Below are 13,590 nucleotides of genomic sequence, written 5' to 3' on the forward strand. Positions count from 1 at the left end.
ACAGTCAAATTCCTCGTTCCTTATTTGTGCAAATTTTAATTTGCGGAATCCAAAAATCAAGGGGCAGGAGGAGTGCAGGGCTGTAGCGTATCCTCAGCTTTTTTACTACCAACATTTTTCTTTTTCTTTTCAAAAAATCGAACGAATAATTCCTCTACTGTGCTACCTTTGAAATATTTTTCGGTTTTCGTTCAACACATGGGGGGAGGAAAGGATAGATCCCTTTGGACGCCTCGATTTCTCTTCTTTCCTCCGAAAATAAGCAACGTGCGACAGAGTAACCACAGTTTCTAAAAGCAAAGAAGTTAAATCAATAATGAAATGAAAGAAAAAGAAAATAATGAACAAATACGACCACTTCCAATATATGTGTACGAGGAAAGAATTATTCTAATTTCTTTTCCATTTCGTCAGCGACGAGATCCTGTCAAACTTCGTACGATTATTCCTTTCGTGTTTCTAAATTTAGGAAAACACTGATTAAAGTTCTTCGAACCCGAGAGTTCCGTTTCTCATATTATACGGTGTGGCACGATCCCACGACTGCCGATGGCTTGTTTGTTTCCTATTTATTTCTGATGTTCCTTTTTCATATTCTTTTCCTGATTTGTTCCTCTTCTCGTTGAAGGAACGTTTATTTCTTCAAACAAAAGACCCGATGTTTGGATACGAAGCAGCGTGGGTTGCGACAGTCCTGCATGCGACGTATAAGAGGTGGAGAATAATTTCCCTTTTCTCTTCCTTTCTTCTTCCTTTCGTTCTCAAGTATACACCTAAAAATTCAAGCGTACATTCCGAGGGAACAACGAGGAGGGTGCCGTGCCTTTCAGCGACGAAACCCCTCGTTGCCTGCCCTCTCCGGGGGATTAAAATTTGTATAATTTTTGACCGCACCATTCAGTCCCTGCGTCCTGCAATGCGAAGCCAGGACAAGGGCGTGTAGAGCCATTCCTCTCGCAAGGGTCGAAGACGACGAATGAAAGGAAACAGGGCGAGAATGCTGCGCCGACACAGTTCACGAAGTCGAGCGACGTGCTGCTAGTTCTGCAGCAGGGGATTGATTTACGATTTCTGTTACACAGAAAGAGGGCAAGGGTGTAATAACGAAAAAAGACATCATGTGCTGATAGTTTTATTGGGGCTTGTAAGCGGTAATACTGCAAGGTAGCGAGGGATATAACAAACGAACAATTATTCACTACGTCGAAGAGTCGCTTGTTTTATTATCAGTCGTGAAAAGAACATAAGTGGCTGATTACAGGTGCATTCTGTGTATAATCTACACACGATGCACGTCATTGTACGCGGATAAACGAGGGGGGGGTGCGTGGCCGAGTCTGGAGTCTTAGTTTTCATCCTCCTATTCCACAGACACCGATGCAGCGTCAGAATCGAATAAATTACCCATGATGCGCGTGTGCCGCCTGCAGACTTCGGATCGGGAATAACAAATAACAACCGTCCCGACGTTAAGAAGGCGTCCATCCCCCGTGAAGCAGTGCAGTTATCGATCCGAGGCAGTTAAACCGCGGTCTAGACGCGTCGTTCGGATTCGATTGTTTCGCAAAAGAAGTGCGGCGATACCGATCGATTCGATCCCCGATCCCCTATGTTTCCCGATCTATGTTCGCGTTCATCGAAATTCGTGCTTACAAATGACAAATGAACCCCATTAAGTCAATGCTCATCCTTCACGTTATTACCGAAGTCGAGCGATTCGCCTGCCATCAATCCGCGAGTGAAACGCCCGGGGTTGTCAACCACGGACTACGCAGTATAATGGAAACGCGTCGCCGGTTGAGCGCCACTGCCGGCCAGCTGAGCCCCGGGCGTGTAGGCGGATGAGTGTAGAGGGGAAACTCGATGGTGGGGGCGAAGCGATCGAGTGGTGGGGGAAACGTGTGGGGCGGGGGGGGAGGGGGGAATAAACACGCCGGCGCCTCAGTCGCGCCGCGTCCGTCGTGCGAGGAGCGTCGCCGCGCGTTCCTTTTCCGTGAAAAGTCTTCCTGGAGGATAAAAAAAGAGTCCGGTAACGATAAAAGAGATCCAGTTCTTAACACGCTGTCTGCGAGGTTTATTTTGTTTTTCTTTTTCCATTCACCTTCGTGTTTTCTCGACGACGATAACGACGGTGGGTGCGAGTTTTTGCTATTAGTTCCGTATCTGTGCTGAAATAATATTATGGGTGTATAAAAATTGAATCGTGATAAACGCCGAAACGTTTTTGTATGTACCGGAGGTGCGTTTGAGACGGTAAAGATTTTGCAACCTCCGGGTGTGATTTGCATTCGCGTTCAGAGCCTCGACGAGGATTTATTCGCTCGATTAGCCAGTGAGCAGACTAGATTTGTGATGGATTTGTGGTGACCGGTCAGCATCAAACGTCGTATTCGAAACCGTTTGATTTTGTGTTTTAGTTGAGCCGAAAGGCTCGAGTTTGTTGTTGAGTTCGCGTTCTTTCGCTCGTTCGTTCGTTCGAAGTCAGTGAATGGAAGAAGAGAAGACGGAAGTTTTTACGACCTTCGCTTCGCGTGGAACAAAGACTCCCGGCTGACTCGGCACCGTTTTATCGATTCAGCTCTCTCTCTATCTACGTAATGTGAGTTGTTGAACAGAATTATGCCAAGATTACACCCTCCGGGTGCCCTTCTAGGTTCAATTGAACACAGGACCAACTAATTGTCCCATTTCGTCGTCGGCGTCTGTTGTTGTCATTTGCAGATCGCTCGACGCCCTCTTCTATCAACAAACACCCGATGATTTCGACGATACTCTCGCTCCTTGGAACAGGGCATGAACTTACGCGAAACCCATGAATACGCGTGTTGAGCACAACTGGGTTTCCTCTCTGCACGCGCTTCCACGTCTATGACCGATCGCGACGGATCGTCTATCCAATTTCGTAACCTCGCCCCTCGCGCATCAATCTCGCTGTGCACGCACGCTAGAGTCGAACGACGCGTGTTCCGTTGGCTCCAATTTGTTGTTCCAAGGGATCAGAGGCGAGAATATTTACCTGCCGTTCCGTGAGCCCCTCGCGATTGCATTACGACGTTGTTCTTCGCCTCCTTGTTTGTTTTTCTTGAATATTTTTTATTTCATATTCGCTCGCCGTTACTCGAAACTTACAATTAAACGCGATCGTTCTGCTGTCATCTTCATCGATGTTAGCACAAGATCCAACACGCAACTCTACTCAAATACCTGAACCGATTGCGTATCAGTCGGTCTCATTCTCCGGCGTTTATCGAAAGGCGTGACTAGGCGTGGATACCTGCGTAAGATAGTAATGCAACGAGTATTTCCTATGTAGTTGCGAGTTCGTAAAAACTCAATGCTTTGCTCCGAGCGAATCCACGCACGAATCGTTACAATGCGTATTATTATAGGTACCCATACGATAACTGTATAAACTATGGGCACGTCATTTCGAGGGTCAGGACCTGGGTTCTACACACATATCGTCTGCGATACACACGCGCGTATCGTGTTTGTACGTATTGTGCCTACTCTCTATCCTTTAACAACGCAAGTCTACTCTACTCTACTCCACATAGTCCCTTCCTCTCTCCCTCCCTCCCTGCATTTATAAAGAGTCAAACAAAGAGCCTGCACGTTTTCAGACCCGGAACGAGTTTCCCCATGCGTTACAAACGGACGAACTACTGCAGAGCAGGCGAGCGAACGATCGTCCATTATTTACCCTTTTTTCTTCGTTTTAGCATTTTCAACGGTTATGTTAGTTGTCTCGTTTCGCTTTAGGTGTAAGTAAAAAGTTGCAGGTGTTTGCACGCGGGAGGTCATTCGCGGACCAAAAAGTTAAATATATCTATAGATCGATCTTTGTTTCAGGAATAATTTTGATATTCATTCTCTAAATCATTTATAATAAACGATGTCAAATTTCAATACAATAAACAATGTAATGTGATATCTGGTGAGAAAAAACAACTGAACGAAGTAAATTATTAATTAGTATATCACAATCTTCCTAATACCCTAAATACCGGGGGGGTCGTCGTTGCGTACGTATCGTGAGACTGCGGAATGCTATGTCGAATATCCATCGAATTTTAAAGGACTGACAATGAAACGCGTTATCATTACACCGTATGTACACGTATGTGTGTATATAGTACATGCAAGAAGAGGAGGAGGAGGACGTCAGCACGACGTGTGTGTAGAAGGAAACGCGATGAAAGCGTAGAGCTCCGGAAAGCAAGCACGTACATACACGTATCGTATCACGTATGTATGCATTATCTATAGCACGGTCGTCACCAGCAACGAGTGAAACTGCAGGTCATTGATAAGCCGTCTGCTGCGGCAGCAGTCCCGCCGACACGTGCATCTGAGAACATGCAAATTGAATAATGTATAGGCAGGCACTTAGGCGCACACACACGGTCATGTGTGCATGCATATATATGCACATACGTACACACGTGAAACACGCAACTATGTGTATCGAGATACATTTCCAATACCTAGTGCATCACGTCGCAACGCATTGCGGTGAAGTGCAGTCTCTGAAAAAAATATATACTTACATATATATGTATATGTGTATGTATACGTGTACAATGATGACCCATACCCTGGGGTTACGGCTGGCCGCAGCAAGACAGGTGGTGACGTCAATACTAACACGAGCAGCCTGCAAGAGGCACTGCTGCTTCGATTCGGTGCATGCCTTGCAGGCCTGTCCGTCTTCTTTCTCCTTCGACTTACTTTACCTACCCTATACCTTTGCGCAATACACATGTATCTACTCGTATTGTAATTCACTTTTATTCTCCTGTATCACACGATAAGGTATATATTGTTATATATACGTGGACGGGTGGGTGGGGATGAAAACTTGGAAGGGTCGATATTGCCAATGGCTGATATATCGAAATTTCAAACATGAGAAAATAAAATAACGACAGATGGATTGTTCGAAATCACAGAGCAAACTGCAGTTTGTGTAATAACGTATAATATTAACATACGTGTATGTATGCTTCCAGGTATTTTGCGTACCTACAGGTAGACTAGATCCGCTAGATAAGTGTACGAAGATTAGGATGAGTCAGGGACAACGGGCACCAGCTGTTGTGCCTTGCTTACAGCTATAGGTAGACGAACTTGAGAAAGAAGATGAAGGCTGTGGAGAGAGATGAGGGAGATGGTGCTGACCAATTCACCAGGAATGCAGACCACCACCGTGTATCATTCTTTTTTCGAGGTTCCGCGAATCATTCGTTTTATTTTGCCTTTTTTTTCTTTTCCCTACAGATATCCGTTTGTACGGATTTAACAAGATATTCTGCAAATATCGTTAGTTCGTTCGAGATCCGGTCACGAAGTTGTTATGATAGGTGATTATTTATTCCTTTGTTTTTATTATTATTATTATTACTATTATTATTGTCGTTATTGTTACATTATTTTTGAAATGATGCAAGATTTCATTTCGAACTTTCATTGTTATATTCAATTCAATAAAATTAATTTTTGTTTTCTTTATAATTGTATAGAGTGTGATACGTGTTTTGTTGAAAAAAAATAATCAACTTTATCTAACATTGTGCAGCTGCGAATACAGCGATAATTCTCGTTTTTTATTTTTATCTTTCTTTTCTCTTGCCCAATAGCGATATGAATAAAGGTTCTAGGTAAATAAACTTTCAATCAAAATTTGGGGTATACTATAAACAAAATGAATTCTCACGCGTTGCGCCGTACAATGTAACGTGTAAAAGTAAAATTGAACGCGTAACGTTTATCGATAGTAAACGGATTCGGATCATCGAGGGACAGACCTAACACTGGCTAGCTCGCTAGCTACCTTTGAATAATTGATTCCGAATCCCACGCGAGCCTTTTTCGAACAATTTTCTCCTGCCTGAGCGTCGTCCAAGGTCTAGAAACTCTACAGCAGTCTAGAGATATACCTGTATAAGCATCGCGGGGATTCCGTTGCGTGACGGCTTCGCAGTGTCTTTATTTGGAAAACACCGCAATCGTGCCGGATATAACGTACAAGTACATAATAATGATAAATGTGGGTTTAGGGAATTCTCTGGAAAATTGTTTTGTTGAAAAAATATCATAGATTTTTTTGTCATGTATCGTCAATTGCTGCAAGGTTATATTCCGGCCGGGGGTAACAATGTAAAAAAATGAGGAAATAGAAGAGTTAGAATATATATATATATATATATATATATATACAATTCGAAATTTAATAGAAAAGTCGAAATGTGGGAAGGTTAAAAAATTTTATACAATGACAAAATTCAAATCGTTATAAATTGAAAATATCTCCTGAATAAATTTTCACATCTTTTAAAAATCTGACACATTATGACCCTTCACTTCTCAATCTTTCCATCCACATGTTTATCTCTAGCCCCACCAATTTGCGAATATGATCCGCGCACCGTGTTCTGCAACTGCGATTCAGCAGCAGCAACAGCAGCAGCAGCTGGCTGGGAAATCGAAATTGAATTTATCGATGAACGAGGAGCGAAAGAAAAGTGTGTCGCGACTCGTTGCTGCCGCAGGCGGGTGACAGTATGACTAACTGCTTTGGGGGCACTTGAAACCCCCCGGCATCCATCCGAGGCACCCTCTTGGGAATTATACGGGGGGAATATTTGGTCCGAGAATCGATTTGATACCGCCTTACACGGGGCGATCACCTTGTCTATCTATTTAAGGTTTTCTCCTTTTTTTTTACTTTTTTCTCTCTCTTTTACCCCTTCTTTCACCACATCGTTCGGAAAAATCTCTCACGGACATTAGGTATTCACCGTAAGTACGATCGTACGTAATTATATAATTGACTCGGGAGTTGCGTCTGGTGTATAGTCCTGCAGTGGGTAATTGACGCGGAATCAATCTGGTTCTGTTCATGTGTACATATAATAAAAATAATAATAATAATAATAATAATTTAACTTGGCGCTGATCGAAAAGCGAATCGGATTTGGATAAAAAAAAATCTTGTGCTGGTTCCTCTATACTATTTATGTCGCTATCGCGCACGTATCATGACGACGTATTAAATCGAAGAGAGTGTTTAAATTTGTACGAAAGTATAAATCGGAACATTGCGTAACTACGACGGATATATTTCATCCTCTAAACTCTCGTATTCGTAGTCAACGGAATTAGGATTATACGTATATATATATATGTATGTATTATATATAGGGGGAATTTCAAGTAGTTAAAACATATATATTTAACTCGTAAATTTGTTTCCATTGAAACCGTTTATGTAAGAGGAATAAATGTAGGTAATACGCGTATGTATGACTGTATATATTATACAGTTTTTAAAGATAACCGTGACGTTTTACATCGATTGTTTGTGTTATTGATATATGGATATACTTTTTGAATGAATATTATATATATTATATATCTAGCTACTGATTCGAAGTTAATTACGAGGTTTGACTAATTTTACAATCTTATTTCATGCAAGAAGACCTTTAGATAGATATACCTGTGCATACTGTACTTGTTGAATTTTTCTTCTGACTATAATAATTAATAATGCGGGCAGAAAATCATTCAATCCGTTGTGATGACAAGATGTGGAGATTCGAACTACGGATCGAACAACAAATTTTATGGTTCATATTTTCAATGAATTTGAAATATTGAATTATATATTGCTCGACACAGTGGGAACCTCGGCAAGTGTTCAAATACAGGGTGAAAATATAATCAGTGGATCAGAATAGCAAGAGCTCGGTATAAGAGACGTCAATCCTGCATGTAAATAAGTTATGTCCATTATGAAATCGATAGACATGAATAATTATTCGACGAATCAACACGGAGATATCCGAACCCACAAGTTCTACTGGAATAGCGCCGACTGACTGACTGTCTGCTTGACGTCCATGGACGAGGACGAGTGGAATGGTGGAAAATGCGTTTCAGGTTGTTTTTTTTTTTCTTTTCTTTTTACGAACTTAAGCTGATTTTCTGCTACCTACAACCATATACCCAAATGCAGTCTGAAGCAGCCAGCGCCAAGATCGCCGAGATTTATATCACAGAATCCTTGAAACAGCGATGAGGATGGGTGGCAAAAGAATGGAAGGAAAAATTTTGTATTTTTTGAAAAAACAAAAAGATGGAAGTAAAACTTGAAACTTTTTTTTCTACCGCTGGTTTCAACCTCTTGAGCTAACTGTCGATATTTGTCATTGATGATCTCTCCTGTCGAGCTTTTTCTACCAGTTAACTTCGTTTCCCGCGTCCATTCGCTTCGGTTCGTTGATGGAATCCCACTTTAATTTCTGTAAGAAAATCCAACGAGACCCGGCTTTAAAAGAGGGCTGCAAATGATAAAATTAAAAACCACGGTGTATATTATGAAATCGGATAACGATTAGAAATCATTCGAGGCACGTGCGCCGCGTTCGTGGTATTTTTTTTTTTCCCCCTACATTTTCCTGATTATCGTCACGGTATTCGAACTTGTAGAAACGCTGTAATGTTTACATACGGCGAAAATTTTCTGTTATACCCGCAGATTAGTATTCGAGAGCACAGGATGATGTATAATGAATGTATGTATGTATGTATGTATGTATGTATGTATGTATGTATGTATGTTTGTCAATCACGTAATTGGCCTCTCCCGTCTGACGTAATGCTGGTTACGCTCGAAAGCGAACTTTAATAAGAAATGTAATTAGAAACTGATACGATACTTCGTCGCTGCTGCTGCTGCACGTGTGTGCACAAAATAAGGTGAAACGGGAAAAGTTTTTAATGCAATGGAACTTGTCTTGAAAAAAAAAAAGAAAATACTCGATTATCGAAAGGGTTGACTAAGAAAATAAAACAATATTCACAATTGACGAAGAAACAAAGCTTGGACAAAACCGTTTACGTCAGATCTTAACGTCGTGATCAATATGTTAATAACTGATTGTTCCTATCGCGATATATCAGAGAACCCCAATGACTGTTCTATTATACACCTGGTTGTAGTTATGTGTTATTGCTTTATACGTATATATATACCTATATGTATTATATTGGTGCACGAGATGAGCCAAGAAGGCTCGGCCGGTTGTTGGCGCCTAATCGACTGGCAAACGTTATTGTCAGTCCATCGACTTTACCGAGATTGAACTTCGCCGAATAGAATATACGTCGCATGTATATGTCGTAGGTACGCAACCTTACATATCTACATTGATCTTTTAACAGGAAGACACGGGCTTGGTCGCGTCTCTATATCCGCGATCCAAATAACATAATCCCAGTTAATCGAGGATTCTTTTTTTCTTTTTTCTTCTTATTTTTTCCTACTTTCGGCACTCCTTTCATTAAACATCTTGAATATTATTGTGCAAATTTGATTATATATATATATACATTTCATTGATCGCTCCGAATTGAATTTGTCGAAATTTTTATGCAGATATGTCGATTCGTTTGAGGATTTGAAGGAGCTCTGTAACGACGTTTGATACCCTGCGTCGCGTCGTCGTGTGTATAGTGCACAGATGTAAATTTTATACTTACGTTAGGTGCAGTGCAGGTATCTGTAACCGGATACGTATAGGTACGTGTGATACACTTGCCCCAGCGGTGGCTGATGTAGTTCGATTATTCAGCGAGAGAAAGATAGTAATAGCTGTTACTCCCATTAATAAACAGCAGCAGCAGCAGCAGCGGCTATCTAGTCTACTTTGAATTCCATTAAGCCAATTATGTCGCACCTTAAATCGTCGTCGCCATCATAAATCTACACCTCAAAGTTTTTGAAAAATTTTATTCTCTATATTACTTGTGCTTTCTTGTGCAAAGTAAAAAATTTAATATAGTATATACATGTATCCTGACACATGCTACGGTATAGGTCAAAATTGATAAGTGATTAAGCTCTTGGGTATAACGAATATGTGTATTATTACTTACTTGTGTTCCAGTATTAATAATGTATGCACGAGTCTGGTATAATAATAAAAAATCTTAATGATTAAAGCGAGTGTGTAAAATGATACGGTTCGTGTGACCATTCGGCTAGAATCTAGGAGCAACGACCATACAACAACCCGACATCGCCTAATGATGTTAACACACTTCGACCGGCTTCCGGAAGTAAAATAATAATCATATTAACGATAATAATAATTTTTAGAGACCAATTCACACCGCGTTATTGATTAAAGTTGAAATTAACCGCCCACGTCTCGTATGTAATATCAGTTTTTTATTCTATCACACACGCGGTAAATGGTAAATTATAGGTAGTTTCTATTATTGGCGCACGTTGTGTGAAAGAGAGAAAAATCAGGAAAGTGTTGAAATATTGAAATACAACCATACCGAGTCAATTATTATACTTCTAGCTACTGGTTTACGATGCGGTGCAGCAGCTATAAGTTGTTTTACTATGCCGGGTTAATAGCCGCCCCTCGAGTCATTTAAAGCGATAAGAGACTGTTGGGCCTTTCTATTATTACAGTTGTGTCACTTAACGACTGGGCTTACTTACTATGTCGTCTATTATCTAGTATCTCTGGCAATCTTGCATATCTCGGCTACTTCCTGTCAGACTCACTTGCACGCAGCCATGTGCCCATATCGCCCACGTGGTGGTGGTTTTGCTGGTGTGCCGCAGGATTTCACCACCATCCTGTCTCTGCGTCGAGCTGCTAACCAATGCAGCTTGACGAATATCCCCGTTTTCTTTCTATAATACATTCGTGCAATAGTTTCTTATTATTTATATATATATATATATATATATATATACATATACATTATACCTCTTGCTGCCGGTTTACACAGGTGCAGTTGGAATGCAGCATGTATATATATAATGCATCTGTTGGTTTGTAACTATAGTGTGCATGCATGCATGCATGCACTTTACGAATTTCAACAATTTTATCTTAAATTATTACAAGTATATAAAGTGACGAAAAATTGTTGCTTTATTGAGAAATTTTGTATTCGTTATTGATCAGGCGGTTTAAAATGTAGGAGATTGCTTTTTGAATGTATGTCACTCGGAGGATCAGCTACGTAAGTATTACTGATCGTCAACTCCGAGGTTGGATCTGACCTTAATCGTAAAGCACGACAGCTGCAGCAGACACAATGACTACTTGTGTGACATTCGTCGCTGTTGCGGTACTGTGGGAATATTATTCGGTACGATAGAGAAAATAGTTACAATCGTACTATAGTATAGAGTGTATGACTGACGATGAGGAACAAAGGTGGGAATATATCTTGTAGTATGAGGTTTTCATTTTTATTTTTTATTTTTTTTTTCTTACCATTCTTTCCAGCAACTGCAATATACGCGCACGATTCTAGGAGCTTATGGGAAAGAAAAACGAGAAATATTATATGTAGTATAAATATATATAACGTGAACAAAGTGAGAGAAAACCGTGAATTAACGATATGAACGCACGGCGCGGAAGTTAGTCAGCTCAATGTTTGAACGAGTTGACGAGACGCCAACGTTGTGTCATCATTCAGGCCACGCAAATATATACGTATACTGTGTGCGTATACTGATTCTATTATTCATTATGTACTTATATATATGCGGGTTCGTTTATTTAATGTTTTACATTTATTTGGTATATATATATATAATATATTAATTGATCTTGCCACTTATTTCAGTTTTCATTAGAAAAAATATTTGTTCGCTGTAAAGAAAATATGAAATATTTATTTTATTGAAATTAGATTTATTTATTTATTTTTTTTTTGTATTTTTTCCATCTCTTGTAAAAGTTTCAAACTTGTTTATTTTGAAAAAAATTTCTGGTCACACGGTATATGTGTTAGCTATTTCGTCATCGATTCCATATAATTTTCTCTGTTGGTAAATTAGCACACTTCGAATCGCTAGAAAGAGTTTATTAAAATCTCGCAGGGCTGTGCGGTTACAAATTAGAGAGAATCAAATCAAACGATATTACGGAAAATTGTACGCTGCTACACTGCTGAAATTATTTCGAATTGAACATTCGTTAGGTGCGTAATGAATTGTGAATAATTAGTATTTGACTCGACACTGTATTGCGGGTTTGATATGAAAAATACGCACGTGTTGCTGACAATAAGCAATAATCAAAGAAAAAATTTTTTTTTTTTAATTGTCGAACGCTTTTTGAAACGCGTTCAGGACACATAACGTCCCATTATTTATCAACGCCTAGAGAGAGAGAGAGAGAGGAGAAAAGCGACAAGTTGGGCAAATCTAGTGCAGCAATTGGCCTAGCTGCATATAAATCTCTAGGCTCGGTTTTTAATGCAATTCGCTTACTCGGCACGTTTTCTTTCTTCTCGATGTGTAGAATACCAGGTTGGCATGGGTTGTTTACCCGATCCTTCTTTCAAAAATAGAGAATCTCTTTCTTTCTCTCTCTCTCTTCTCGTTTTCTCTCCCCAACTCGCGTGTTTAACTTACGCCTCTCCTCCTTCCGCGAACAAACTGCAGTCTTATATACGCTTTGTGTAGGTTTAGGTACTGCACTGAAAGCCGTCGACGTACGACGTCGAGCGCTCTCTGAATGCTTTTTCCTTTAACCCGATTTCTCTGCTTCCGCGTTTATTTATATACATATTCTCGAAATAACCACTAGCGAGATTTTTTTTTATTTTTGTCGAAAACCTTTTTTTCTCAACTCTTTCACTTTGACGATAGAAAAAGACAAAAGTTTCTTCTATTCTTTTTTCTATTTTCTTCATTTTTGTTCTTTAATTGTCATCGTCATTATTATTTTAGTCAGTTTATTTCTGGAAATAGGTGAATTTTGGTATTTATACGGTAAATCATGACGTCGATACGAATTCGAAGTTTAATTGTTATCACGGTGGTGATGATCTAAATGTTTGTGACCTAAATGTTTCTCTGCTGCTGTTTGTAGTAAAATTGGGACGATGGCGGCGGAATATATGTCAAAAATAGCACGGCATCGTGCAACGTATGAATAATTCAGCTTTGCTATATGTATAATTGTATAGTGTACATATAGTATATGTATAATTGTATATTTGCAGTTTGAAATATCGATTAGTTGATTTATCCAATCAGCGAACCCATTATATCATTCTCATCTCTCGTTCTAATTCCATTATTAAATTTCTATGACAGAATGCAATTTCATGAATATAATACCTGTCGACGTACGAAAGTCGGGATACACTCTGCAGCTTTAATCACTGGCGAATGCAGCTGATGTGCAGGAAACCGACAATTCTTTTACACATGTGTGTGTGTGTGTCTATACGTATATGTAATTACACATTACCGAGTACAATGAAATAGAGAGATGAAGAGAGATTGACGGGATGTGAACGGAAAACAAAGCTCTCTATATAAAACAAGTCTTGAGTTATTATTATTATACCTTTACTCTTAAGCTGGAAAAAAGAAATTTATAAAAGCGGCGGGTGTTTTAAATCTTAAATACTCCTATATATATATATTTATATAATAATTCCGTCGAACGCGAGGGTAGAAAATTAATTAAATACTTGTAATCTCGTTATCGTACGGTGAAATTGAACGATTTTTTACCACACTTAAACAAT

General features: G+C 39.6%; 1 long non-coding RNA gene across 1 annotated transcript in view; it reads left to right on the top strand.

The window, feature by feature from the left end:
• The first annotated feature begins 1,957 nt into the window (after positions 1 to 1,957).
• The window catches only part of LOC124409229, a 67,736-nt gene continuing 56,103 nt past the window's right edge, over positions 1,958 to 13,590 (top strand). Inside the window, exon 1 of the long non-coding RNA XR_006929503.1 lies at positions 1,958 to 2,599. This is a non-coding gene — a long non-coding RNA (uncharacterized LOC124409229). The remainder of the gene's footprint in view (positions 2,600 to 13,590) is intronic.

Source organism: Diprion similis, chromosome 8 (genome assembly GCF_021155765.1).
Source record: "Diprion similis isolate iyDipSimi1 chromosome 8, iyDipSimi1.1, whole genome shotgun sequence".
NCBI lineage: Eukaryota > Metazoa > Arthropoda > Insecta > Hymenoptera > Diprionidae > Diprion > Diprion similis.